This window comes from Canis lupus, chromosome 3 (genome assembly GCF_011100685.1).
Source record: "Canis lupus familiaris isolate Mischka breed German Shepherd chromosome 3, alternate assembly UU_Cfam_GSD_1.0, whole genome shotgun sequence".
Lineage (NCBI taxonomy): Eukaryota > Metazoa > Chordata > Mammalia > Carnivora > Canidae > Canis > Canis lupus.
The window spans coordinates 80,310,316-80,325,021 of record NC_049224.1 but is presented as its reverse complement, the minus strand read 5'-3'; the positions used below and the strand labels follow the sequence as shown (position 1 = coordinate 80,325,021).

At 32.8% G+C, this 14,706-nt stretch overlaps 1 long non-coding RNA gene across 6 annotated transcripts in view; it reads left to right on the top strand.

Annotated features, from left to right (window-relative positions):
• LOC119870864 overlaps positions 1-14,706 on the top strand; it is a 98,708-nt gene that overhangs the window by 42,444 nt on the left and 41,558 nt on the right. For 3 of the 6 annotated variants that reach the window (XR_005356435.1, XR_005356436.1, XR_005356438.1), the window contains one exon: positions 5,590-5,664. This is a non-coding gene — a long non-coding RNA (uncharacterized LOC119870864). Of the gene's footprint in view, positions 1-5,589; positions 6,314-14,706 lie in introns of those variants that run through there. The other 3 variants (XR_005356433.1, XR_005356437.1, XR_005356434.1) reach the window with 1 other exon arrangement.

Sequence of the window (14,706 nt, the reverse complement as noted above, 5' to 3'; positions counted from 1 at the left end):
TTTTAAAATTATTGCTGGTAGTTTGATTTGACATTATTAAAAAAAAAAAAAAAACTTCTAAATTCATCCAAACCATGTGTGGGAGTGTGAGTTTTGTGTATTAACAAGAATTACGGCATCTATTCAAACCAGTACACTGACACAAATCTGAACAGCAACTAGAAACAAATATTGAAGGGCTATGGTCATTATCCTCATGCTGATTAATCATATTCATCAGTTTGTCAGAATGTTAGGTTATGCAAAAACATGATCTATTAATGGTACATGTATTTTTTAAAATTTTCTTTTTAAAAAAAAAATTCCCCCAAACTGGGAAATGATACTATGTAAAATTTACTGCATTGGTTGAGTGAAGTCATTTTATATAATTTGCCAGGTAATGGAAATTATGTAAAGAGGACCTTCACTTAAAAAAAAAAAAACTCTAAAAATCACACTGATTACCGTTAAGTCAATTCAATATTTATGTATTATGGAGTGGCCTGAATTTAACAATGTGCAAGGATGAAGAGAGAGACATTCTCTTAACTTTACCTAAAACTCTAAAAATCACACTGATTACCATTAATTCAATTCAATATTTATGTATTATGGAGTGGCCTGAATTTAACAATGTGCCTCTTAACTTTACCTTTGAAAGAAGAAAATAGTGTCTTTCTGTCATTATTTATGGAAAAGAACTATTGCTTAACACTATACCTGTAAGGCAGTTTTTGTCTTGATTTGATGCAAATTATGCAGCAAAGAAGCTTTGCTATTGGTCGTAGAGTTCATGTGTAGTTTATTATGTGTATTATCATTTGAAAAAATAAAATGTGCTTTAGACAAATATAATTATATGTGTTTTAGGTCAAGTGTTCTTTAAGGCATAGGCACAATTCTTCAACATTTAATATGTGGCCAGGATAAATGTAGTTTAACCACAGCAGGGTCAGTGGTCTAAGTGTGCACACATTAGAATGACCAGTCATTGGTAGAGTATCAAGTGCTTTATGAAAGCAATAGGAAAACCATATAATTCAGCCAAAACCAAAGCCACAAGTGAGTTAGAAAGGTTTTTGCTTTCAAGTGAAATCAATGACAACATGCCTACAAATGCTTTTATTTATTTAGTTTATTCCAGAGAGAAGGCAAAAAGGTATTATATCCTTTCATAATGGTCAGTGGAAAATTGTTTATTTGTTCTAGTTTATTGCTAATCAGCTATTTGTAATCTTTCAATTAATCTGAATATTGTTATGAAAAGGCTCTCTCTGCACAACTCCTATCCTTTGAGTAATACTGAATTGGAAAACAGCACAAAATTCTACACATTGCTATTTTGTCTATCTTTGGGTTTACTCACAGGTGTAAGGAATTCAATGTTTGGTAGTTTTATAACATAGGTGAAATATGGCAATCCTGTTTCCAGTAAACAACCTACATAGTTTCCATAATAATTAATTTAAAAATGCGAAAAACCAAACATAAAACAATATAAAAGAATCTCTGAAAAATAGGTGTTCAAAATGAAATGTTTACATATTTTAGAGTCTCCAGAATGCCATAAGAGGAAACTCCTTAAAAACAGGGGATTTTGTATGTTTTTCTCACTACTGAATCTCAGGGACCTAGAACGTACCCAGTACATCAGAGATAATAACTAAAATTTTAAAAGACTGATTAAGTGACCAAATCATGCGAATAAAGTAGTTCTGAAATTAAACAGGACTCTGAATTATTTGTATGTTCTGAAAAATGCATTTAATGTTAAGTATTAGCAGCCTGATATCACTCCTCAAAATGGTAAAAGCCAAGAAGAAACAAACACCTATAGTGTGTATAGATAGTTTGACATTCGCTTGGTTGCAAGAATAGGGAAAGAGATCAGAATTACCTGTTTTCCTGAGGATTACAGAGTTCTCAAGGAACCACCAAATTTTAAGGAAATTCTTCAGGCTTACTATCAAATGAATGCAAAATATTGGGATCATTTTTTAAGTTCTTGATTAAGCCAGGTATTTAATACAGGAAATAGAATTCAAGTTTTAAATGCGACTATAGGAAAGCAATCATCGAAACATGGTGAGAAGCTCTGAACTGTATTTATGTAGATCATAGAAGTCTTAGAATTGGAATTAGACAGGAAGTTTGAGGTCATTAATCTTAGATCTGAGGAAATGACTCTTCAATTGCAATACACACAATTACAATACATTCTCATTTATCTGGATTCCAAGTTACTTGAAAGCTCAACTCACTAATTTATTTTCCCACTTGACTTTTATGTGAAAGAAAGAAATTACAAATAATAGGAAAGATAATTAATGCATTTAAAGTTGACTCTGGAGTACTTCAAGTCCCTGAAGTATCTATTCAGTCATCAGGAAAGATACAATTATCTTCAGTTATCAGTTTAGTGTTAACTCTTTGACTTTGTTCTTTGTTTCCAGGCTTGGAGACTCTACCTTAAATGGATGCTCTGAGCTGTGGGACTTGCAGGGGAACTGGTGGGTGTCAGATGAACAGGGGGGGAAAAAACAGATGAACATGATGCTAAAAGGGACCCCTGGGTGCTCTGTGGTTGAGTGTCTGCCTTTGGCTCTGGTCGTGACCCCGAGATCCTGGGATCCTGTCCCACATCAGGGTCCTGCAGGGAGCCTGCTTCTCCCTCTGCCTATGTCTCTGCCTCTCTCTGCATGTCTCTCATGAATAAATAAATAAAATATTTAAAAATAAATAAATAAAATGATGCTGAAGGAAGAGAAGAGGCACCACAGAAAAGACAGTAAGCAAAACTGTGTAAATTATGAGGAATCCAAGAGAGAAGTAAAGAGGGAAAGAAAAATTAAAATTTGCAGAAGCAGATGTGGCAGGAGAGTAAAGGAGGAACTGGAACATTCCCAACTCCAGAGGTTACAGGATAACACATTACTCTATCTCAGATTCTCTTTCCATTTTCTGAGGGAATGTGTTGCACAATTCCTAGGTCACTTTCCTATACTTTTTTACCATACATCCTAATCACCAATGTACCTTAAAAAGCTCTCTGTCCCTCAAAAACTAACTTATGTGATGAAAGTATGCTGACTAGTAGCTGGCTAGGACAGAATTCTTAGAGAACATCTCTTGGTCTGATAATCCATTTCCAACAGGTGAAATGACAGCTTTTGCTTTAATTACTTCCAGTAATAGGAATGCCTCCATGACCCCAAAATTCTTTTAAAAATGCTCACAAGGGTTCTAACCTTCCTGTTCATCTTCTCCTCCTTGCCCTTCTCCTTGGCAACTCTCTGCCCTCCTGCTCTCTCAATTTATAAATTGTTTAAATACAGTGCAGAAGTCTATACTAGAGTGAACTGTGCCAATGTGTTACATGTTCACTGTAGAGGCTCCCTGTGTGTCATAATAATTATTCAGTACATGTAGTTAATGCATTCTTAAACAGTAATCATTACTACTTACTAAGAACAGGTAAAGCCATCAAGAGGGTCTCAAAACAGAATAACCTTTAACACATCTGAGCAATAAAAGAGTTTGTAGTACAATTTATGAGGTTTCAAATCCCAAATCCTCATTTTGAGAAAAGAGTCTTTTGGGTAGTATTTTCTACCCTCAAAGGATCGACTATTGCTACTTCTATATTTCACTATTATATGAATTGCTGCTATAAAATAGTTACTTCAGATGAATTGGAGTAGCATAGACAATATGTTCTCTAATTTTTCTTGACTTAAATCATGCTTATGAGCTTACTTCCTGTAAGTCATTTCTAAATGTAATGCAGTGGAAAACTGTGTGGGCTTTGCTCATAGTTCAAACTCTGATTTGATACCCAGTGTTGCCACTCACTACTTTGTGACCTTGGCTTCATTTCCTTAAAAGTTCCTCATCTGTAAAATCGGAACAACAAAATTGACTTTGCAGGATTATGAAGGGAGAAATTTAGGCTTTATGAAATGTCTCTTAAATAATTTAACCCATTATACTGGGGTACCTGAGTAGCTCAGTGGGTTAAGTGTCCAACTCTTGATTTAGGCTCAGGTCATGAGGGCTCTGCACTCAGTGGGGAGTCTGCTTGAGATTCTCTCTCCCCCTGTCCCTCTGCCCCTTGCTTTCTCTTTCAATAAATAAAAAAATAATAATTATAATTATTATTATTTTTAAATAATAATAATAATTTAATTATTATTAAATTATTATTATAATTTAATCTAGTATATATAAATTATTTAAATGTACATGTTACTTATTATATAATGCATAATAATATCTATTTACATATTATATATTGATAATACAGTGATCATGCGTATCAACACACACGGGAGGTCACCATTAGCTTCTTATTAAAATATAATTTTTTCTTCTTATTGCCTGAAACTTGATTTATTAGTATTCTCAATTTCATTTAAAAAAGTCTCAATTTCACATATTGAATGACTCTCCCAAATTATTTAAATTACTTTATAGATAATCTAAACCAAACAAAATTCATATTCATTTATAATTTTTCCATTATGCACCTCTCAAAGCCTCTCATTCCTCAAATCCCACCAAGTCCATTGAGTCAATAGGGAGAATTTTCCTTAACATCACAGATATTCCTATTTTCTTCTCCAAATGCTGGTCCAATTTGACACTGAATGCAATTATATTTGCATTTGTGCATTATATTTTTGCAATACAAATATGCTGGGACAAAAAGAAAAAACACAGAAAACATATAAACACAGAAAAATTATCAAGTTGCTGAATGTCTTCATTCTTCAAGTCTTTAAGTCTTTCATTCAAGCACCATTTATCGACTACTTATGTTAAAAACATATTGAGAGATCCAGAGAAGGGACAGATTTCACTGTTGAGAGATCAATGTATACAGAGAAATCTATCATTAAGACAACCGAATGCTTCTCTTGGAATTTTGTATGACTGACAAGTACATTACATGTGAGTAACTGGTAACGGAGATAGATCTAAAAAAGAAAAATCTAATATATATGACATAGCTAATACAATTAGAATTAGTCGAAGGCTCCTCATATGTAGATAGCATATGGATCAGAGCTATGAGTAGTAAGCATGATTTCAGTGGGGTGAGATGAAGGGTGGAGTCGGTATGGGGACAGACAAGTTCTAATCTGGGGAGATTATATGCATAGTGGTGTCAAGTGAGATGCTGCAGGACGTGGTCTATACACAGCAACAGACTGTTTGGATGGAGAAAAAGCCATATAGAGGGAAAGGGAAAGAGCTAGAAAATGTGACTAAAGAAATGCTACAGCAATGGGAACACTGAATCTTTTACAAAGATAGAGCTCTGAAAACATAGACCACCCGACAAGGTGTGACAGCCTAATCCTTGTGAGGCATTTGAAGAGGTCACCATAGCTGTCTGAACCTGAAGAACTATGACCCTCCAGTCCCTGAAATCCTGCTGAGTTTCAGGCAGCCAGGGAAGGTTATCCTTAAGTGACTGCATGAAATCATTCTTAACATATGGGGCTCAGAAGCAATGCTGCATGTTGTCAGATACACCAGTTACACCTGTCTCAGAGAGCAAAGGTAAGAGCACTAACTACACCATGTACTGTGGCTTCTTCCTAGGCCTGTCACCATCAAGACCCATCCAGAAGCTTACTGAACAAAATGGTTGACTTGAGTACCTTCAACCTTGAGAAGGTGAAGCAAAAAGATGAAAATCATTTCTTAATGCGTAGCAGAGAATGGGAGAGTTTTGAGTTTCCATTTACACAAGGCAGTCTCATGCCCTTCTCGAGAGAGAGCAGCAATCGAATAGTCATATTAAAACTGCCACATATTCAGTTAGTCAAAAAGCAAAATGATACTTTTGAAAAGAGAAAAACAACCTCAAAAGTTTGGCAGAATTATGTCCTTGGCCTTCAGCAGAACACCGAAGCCAGGACAGAAGTGCTGTGTGTTCCTCTGTTCCTCCCTTCGCTGTGTTCCGCGCTATTACTTGCTAAATCAATTGCAGCTGCTTACCTCGCTCCAGTGCATTTAAGCCCCTTCTTGGGGCTTCTGTAGCACCCTTTGAGAATTTCACCCATAACTCCTTACCAATTCCCTAAGCTGTCTTGATTTCTCTACCAGAAAATTGTTATTATATTTATAACAGCATTCTGAGAATATTTCACCAACCTGCTGACGAAACTCTCTTTTGTACGACCAATGAATTATGCCTTAAATGTCTTTTTCTCTCTGCATGATGTCCTAGATTAATGCGCTATATAATGTTTGTAAATACAACCATGTTTCTTCTTTAAAAGTCATTAAGAGGGTTTTAATAAACATCGAAATGATCAATGTGTTAATTGGTTCCAGATAATGTTTATCAAATATTTAGGAAGAGGAAATAAAGCACTGTATGGCAAATAATCCAATTCAAGGGAGTAGTTTTATTGGAGGAGATTTACTTAAATAGGGATAGAATTTCAACGCTAAGAGCTTTTTTAAATACAAATGGGAAAATGAGGTAAGAATTAGCTTAAGTAAAAGTTAATGCAACATTAACTTTGCAAATTTGGTTGAACAAAGTTAGCAAATTTGAAGTTTATGTTACAAGATAAATCCAAATGGTGTACTTTGGTTTCGTGTGATAGACTGTACGGATTTTACCTTTATTAGTATTATTTGTTAATAATTATGTTCTGTATTATAAAACTGATGACCTAAAAAATAATTTCTCCTAATTCTAAATCTGAAGGCCTGTCCATTCATAGGGAGGAAAGTTATACAATGCAGGTCAAGTTCAATACTTACCCTAATTTACTCCTGCTTTCACTTTCTTTAAATGAGGGAATACAGATATAGATACGGATAGAGGACATTTTCTGTGTATATGCATGTATGTACTTTTCTGTGCTTGTGCTATCCAGCAGAAGAATTTCAAGCCGCTATTAGAAATTTAAATTTCAAGAAATACTAAAAATTAACTGGTAAAATAAAGACACATTTCATTTTTTCCCTCAAAGCACCCTACAAACAGAACACAGGACAGAAAACTTTTGTTGAAGGATGATGGAAATGCAGCTGTTGTCTGTTCTAAAATTCCACAGGAGAAGCAAAGAGAGTTTGAGGGCCTAGAAATAGTAAGTCCAGGATCACCTTTTACTATCTAGAAGTGCTATAACATTTCTAATATTAATAAAAAAGCCTGTGCTCTCAAGAGAGCAGGAAAATATCAGATTCTCTACATTCTTCATGGCAACATCTTTCAAGTCTATTAGGAAAATTTGGTTTAACAGCTATTAAATGTTCATTTTCAACTTTGTCAATTTTTTTTTTTCTTATAGTCAAATGGAGGCAAAGAATACTGGAATTTTCTGATCTGGAACCTAAAGTTTGTTGCATTCACATTTTATTTTCACACATTTTTACAAGACAATTAAACTGACACCCCAACATTAATGTTACACCTAATTTAGATGGAGGATTTTTTTTCCAGCAGTTTTGTTATTGTCATTGAAGAATACGATTGGAGGGGATACAGAGAGCAGGATTTTCTTTTTTTTTCTTTTTCTTTTTTCTTTTTTTTTTTTTTGAGAGCAGGATTTCTAAAGGAAGAATATATGGTTAACACAAAGAAAGTCATGATTTTTTAAAAATGTGAAATCAGCAGAAGAACATAAAATAGAACTCTACATTTTAACACTTGAAGATCTACAGGATTTTAATGAAATAAATGTTCTGAGTGATGCCAGGAAAGAAAAATGAAAACACACACACACATGCACATACACATTAAATTAATTAGATGTAGATATGCAGAAATTATATATTTTATTATACAAATTCTTAAAAAAAATACTTACTGAATTTTCTGTGGTATCTCCCTACAGTACAAGAAATAGCTTGCCAGATAACTGTGTTATAGGAAAAAACAAAGTTAAAAATATACATAATGTTCAGGTCACATAAATTTGTGATCATTCTTTTAAGGGAAAAATCATTTTTCAAGATTATACTTATTTTCAACATACATTTTAAAAATAATTTTGTTTTATGATGCAAATGAATGTTGTTGGCATAATTTATTCTTTGAACCTGACAGTCTATTGACCAGAAATTTTCAGGTTATATTTGTGCTTACTCTTTTTATTTATTTATTTATTTATTTATTTATTTATTTATTTATTTATTTATTTTTACTTTTTATATTGTACTGACAATACTGCTAAGCAATCCTTTGCTTCTCTAATCTATTATGATGATTTGTGCTGCACAATCTTAAGCAGCTTCTACAAGATGACTAAAGAATTGAAGAAAACCTGGCCTTTGCTAGAGAGCTACATTTTTGCAATTCCATAAGGTTTAATAGGATGCTGAAAACATGATGCTGTTAGGTATTTTTGCAACATGAAATGAAGTGTGGCATGATTTATTATTTCTTCCCTCAATGAAGGAAATGAGCAAGCCTTCTGTGCCTCCTACTACTCAATTAGTAGAGTGCAGACAGGCAGGAAGTGACCTATCAAAGTTCTTTGAAGTATATCATCATATCTATCTCTCAAAGCCAAGGCCAGATGAAACAATTAAAAGTCCACAAACAAAATACTTAGTTGAAGGATGCAACCAAAGAGAAGTGTGAAATTTCCCCAAACTCAAAATAGCAACGTCAGTTCAAGATGGCCTTTGTGCAAATTCTTTAAACATTCTGAGCATAGGTTTCCTCATTTTAGAAGTGGGGTTAATGATATTTATTAAAAAATATATGTTTGTCCCCTTATTACAAGGGACAATTTATCATAGAATGTTATTCTAGTGTCTGACATATGCCAAATACTCAATAAATGATGTATTTCAGTTAGTATTGCATTATTTCATTTAAAAGGAAATAGTATGCATTTTCCTATGGAGTGAGTGTGGGTGTGTTTGTACACACCCATTTATAGTATGTGTACATAAGAGGGCACACACACATATACTAGATCTTATGTGAGAGCACAAACTGACTGCAAGGTTTAGATTTATTTGTTTTATATAAGCCAATAGCAGAACATAAGTTGACTAACAGGTTCCTGTCTGTAAAAGGATTTGTTAAAATTTAACTCAACCAAAACCAAAGATTTTCTTTCTTTCTATATAGCTTGCTAAACAGCCTTGATGACACAATGATGGCCACGAGCCAACATTAAAGGCCGCAAGATGAACTTTTATACTGTAGAAATTAATATTTAAAAAATTGCTAGTCCTACACATCATTTGATCCTCACAATAACCAACGAATAATTGGTCAAGGCTAAACAGAATTGTTAGAATGAGTACTGGAACCCAAGTCCAAGTGTCTGTTTTCATTTTAATTATTCATCCTTGGTCCATTTTGCTGGGTCCTAGTAACATAAATTCTTGTGTAAAGACAATGAAAGTGATATGATAGTCTCTGCCATATTCCTTTACTACAGTTAGAAACAACTGGCTTAGAAACAACTGGTTTACCTATCATATGAGCACACATCCTGGTAACACTAGGTGACTCTATACAATGTTCACATTCATGTTAGTTCACATTTCCTAGACTGATGTTTTATGAAAACTGTGTAGAGATTTAATGTAATCACTCCCCTCATTTGGTAACATTATTTGTAAATGAAGCACATTTTTGTCAATAGAAATGTTCATTTAACTTTTAAATAATATGGCATTTTTTATCAAGACAATGCTACATTTATTAAACAAACATAGTCACGGCTGGCTGGCTGGTCACGTATGTCAAAGTCCTTAATGAAATGGAATATCTCAGGGAATTTTGGTTGTATTTGTAATTTTCCACTTCCACATAGCAGGATGGAAGATAAAATTTGCTTATTTGATTTTTGCATCAGTCTTTTGGTTACTTTGAAATAAAGAGCTTGATGTAGACATTCTTTGGAAACAACTGAAATCTTTTATGAGCAGTATGTGCATTTACCTTGGAAAGTATTAAAAATTTACACAAAGGTATTTCTTCTGTTTCCTGCTTTTAACCTTAAGAATTTCATTTTTCCTTAGCCCTTCCTACGTACTTCTTTTTCCAGTTTATCCTTTCAGGCTCTGTTAACAGGTGGCATGGAATATGGTAAGAAACAAGCAGCATGCAATATGGTAGAAAAATTCCTACTTTAAACATTGAACTAAACCTGGATTTTCAGAATTAATTCTTTCCTATTTTCCTTTCAAATACACTATTTTTTAGAGCAGTTTTAGATTCACAGCAAAATCGAGTAAAAAGTACAGAGTTTCCCTAAAGCTCATGCTCCCACATGTATACAGCCTCCCCAAAGATTAACATGCACATTAGAATGGTACATTTTTACAATCTGTGAACCTACATTAACATATCATTAGCACCCCAAATCCATAATTTACATTAAGGTTCATTCACTTATATTAAAGTTTAATACTGATTAAATTTCTTTAATAGGGGACTTTTCCAATTGTCATCTTTTTCTTTGTCAGATTATGTCTTTCAAGGAATTAGTCTACTTTATCTAGGTTATCAAATTGGTGAGCATAGTTATTCATAGTGTTCTCATATTATCCTTTTGATGTTCATGGAATCTGTAGTGATTTTTTTCTCATTCATTTCTGGTGATAGTAATTTGTGTCATTTTTTGTTTGTTTGTCCTTGTTAGCCTGGCTAGATACTTATTGATTTTAGAGATTTTTCTTTTCAAAGAAGCAGCTTTGGATTTTGTTGATCTTTTTCTATTGATTTCCTACTGTAAATTCATTAATGTCTACTCTAATTTTTTATTATTTCTTTTCTTTTGCTTACTTTGGATTTAATTCGCTCCTGTTTCCTAAGATGGAAGTTTCCTAAGATGGAAGCTTGGGTGATTGATTTTAGATCTTTCTTCTTTTCTAATGTATGCACTTAAAGCTATATATTTCTTTCTAAAGACTGCTATCACTGCAAATTTTGAGAAGTTGGCTTTTCATTGTTATTTAGTTAAATATTTTTAGATTTTTTGAGATTTCTTCTTTGGCTTGTGTTATTCTGAAGTATGTTGTATAATTTCTAAGTATTTGGAGACTTACTAAATCTTGAAAGAACATTGTAGGATTTTTCTCCTTCTGAAATCCATGAATAAAATGAATTATTATTAAGCATAATTCGTTTCTCTTTCTCCCTGTGTATATGTACACATTTGACTTTATTGTTTAAAATATATGCCTTGATTTTCCTTTACTGACAAAGATAGATATAGCATTTGATTGTATGTTACATCACCTTGGCTAACAGAGGATTTATGAAATATATATCTATGTAGGCAGGAAATGCGACTGCTCCATAAAATCCTTATGAATATCATAGAAAAATTTAACATTTAGAACTACATATTCTTAACTTTCCCCCTTGGTAGTTTTGGAAGTATCTTATAGGGTAGATATTTTTATTCTGAGAGTGTTAACCAGAGAAGTATTGTTTTCAGTATAGAAGAGTTTTAAGTGAAAAAGCCAAGATTTAAACCCTGATTATAAAAGTCTTATTTTGTTCATTGTCTGTTAAACAAAACATATAAATATGCACACCCATGAACAAATTTCTTCAATGCTCTATAAGCAAAAATCAATGGTTAAATAGTGAGAAAAACAGTTTGAGTGTTCTAGTTCCTGTTATTGATCTTTGAGCAATGCTGTGACAAAGACAGCAGTCTATGTTTTGCATTGATTTTCTTATATGCTCAAGATTAGCACTACCCAATAGAAATCAAATGTGAGCCATGAGTGTAATTTTAAATTAATCACTTCATATAAGATTAAAAAGAAACAAATGAAATTAATTTTATTAACATATTTTATAACCCAATATATTCAGCGTTATCATTTCATCAAGAATCAATATAAAAAAGATACGTTTTACACTTTTTTGTCCTGTCTTTGGAATCCAGTGTATGTATTTACAGCACATCTCAATTTATATGCTGCATTTTCATCAGAAATATGTTACCTCTATTTAATTTCACAGAATTGACAGATGAATATATACGCTTAGGCATCTAAAGATATAAAATATATGGTTTCCCAATAAAGAATCGTTTATCAAAACTAATTTTCTGGCACACCTGGGTGGCTCAGTGGTTGAGCGTCTACCTTCCCCTCAGGGCATGATCCTGGAGTCCCAGGATGGAGTCTGACATCGGGCTCCCTGCATGGAGCCTGCTTCTTCCTCTGCCCGTGTCTCTGCCTTTTTGTCTCTGTCTCTCATGAATAAATAAATAAAATCTTTAAAAAACACAATTTTTTTCCTTTAATATTTGGATTTGAGAAAGATGGTCTTTTAAAAAATAATTGATTTGGCTTGATGCAAAAATCATCAATTTTAAAATTACATTTATTCAGTTGATTACCTAAGTTCATTCTTGTGTCTACTTACTGTATTAACATTCAATTCAAAGAATATTATATAAATTGAAAAGCAGCTCTAAATTCATGAATACCAACAGAATATTCTTCAATTTTTTCTGGAAGTATTACAGACAATTTACATAATTCTGTTGGTTACAATGAAAATTCTTTTCTATTAATTCATGTCAGAAAATAATGTAAAATTATTATTACTGTAGAAAAAGTTGAGATTTAATCATAAATTATCCTACCTGTCTAGCTAGCTAGGTAACAGAAAGTTTCTAGGTAAGTAACAGAAAGTTTCCATAGAACTTCAAATTTAGAATGTTCATATTTGGTGTTGGTGAGAAAATGTACATCACATTGCAATTTTTTTCAATTGCCTTTCATTGTGGAATATTTAGCAAGCATTCTTTTTGTTTCAAGGAAATCTTGAATTGGAATTAACAATCTGGTGAATCTTTCTAAAACTCTGATGCTATTCAGTGAGTTTTGCCAAAGTACAAGTCATCATTATCTTCTATTTCTTTCAACAGTTTCATAAACGTGATGACTCACAACATTTGCACATATCTATACAACAGTACTAACCATTAAACCCGTGATGATTTTCATAGAATCTGCTTCCAGTCAATGAACACAAATATTTTCCATATGCCTTAAAGAGTGAAATGAAGCAATAAGGAAAACATTAGTCTCTTGTTTTAGAATTCCACTAAACCTGGACATTTAACTTAATATAATAAAGTTTCTTGTGTCATAATAGAAACTATTATTTCTTATCTCACTAAAAATTTTTTTTGGCAGATATAAAAGTTTTTAAAATTTCTATTCCATGAGTTCTGTTAATAGTCCATATTGATATCTGGAAGTCCTTTAAGACAAAATTTAAATCATCTAAAACTAAAAAAAGTACTTAGAATTTTGAATCAATTAATTTTTCATATTGTAAAAAAAAATAGTCTTTTGTTCTACTGGCAACTGCTTGGTAGGTTCATTGAATTTTTTTTTTTAAAGATTTTATTTATTTATTTGAGATTGAGAGTGAGCAAGCAAAAGAGAGAAAGACTGAGCAGGGGGAAGGGGAGAAGCAGACTTCCCACTGAGCAGGGAGCCCAATAGGGCTTGTCCCCAAGACTCTCAGGTCATGACCTGAGCTAACAGCTGATGCTTAACCAACTGAGCCACCCAGGTGCTTCACTGATTTTTTAAAAAAAACTTTTTGCTTTTTGAATGCTATCTTTTTTAAACTTTCTGTAATTTTCTTTCAAATTAGCCACAATTGAAATAATAACTTCTTAGACCATCACTCAAAAATGACTTTCTTAAACCTAACTATTATCTATTTTATAGCTGGCCAAAAGTATAAGCTCACACTCTATTAAAATCATTAAAACTTTTTTGGATGTTTAATATTGAATTCAGGTTAATCAATTTTTTGAATATTGAGAAAAAATGTTTAAAAAATTTACCTTTTGCTTAAAAAGTCTATTACTATTTCACACCTTATTATTTTTAATATTATTCCCCCCAAGAGGTTTTTTTTTTTTTTTTCATTTTGTTCTGTTATAGCAAATTGCAACGGTCAGTATTCACCAAATTTGTAGCAAAACTTCTAATTTTTCTGTTTTTAATTACTATTAGGGATGTCATAGTACAATCCCTAGTCTGGACTGCATAGGTATTTATGACTTTGCTTTAAATTTTAAAGTTTGTTCATACCTTTTTTTCAATTTGAATTTTTTTTTTTACATCAGAATAATTTTTCCATTTAAAGTTTACTTATTTTCAGTAATCTCTACTTAAGGTAGGGCTTCAACTCCCAACCCTTCCTTAGATCAAGAGTTGCATGCTCTTCTGACTGAGCCAAGCAGGCACCTCACTCTTCCATTTATTTATTTTTTATTCTTTTTTAAGATTTTATTTATTTATTCATAAGAGAGAGAGAGAGAGAGAGGCAGAGACACAGGTAGAGGGAGAAGCAGGCTCCATGCAGGGGGCCCGATGTGAGACTCAATCCCAGGTCCCCAGGATCAGGCCCTGGATAAAGGTGGCACTAAACCGCTGAGCCAATGGGGCTGCCCACCCACTTGTCCATTTAATTATCAATTACAATTTATATAGGTAACATGCTATCTCATAAAATATTTAAAAAATACATTGCAGTATTACACAGCTGCATCTAAAAAAAGACAGTTCAATTGAATCTATGGACACCAACCTGATTGGCCATATGTTTACTTGTAATTCTGGAAACAATGCCTAAGTTCAACATGGGCACTACAATGCAGTAATGTTATTTTACATAATGACATAGTTAAAATGAAATGTATTCTTGTCAGAAGAACCATGTTGTAACACAAAAATATTATC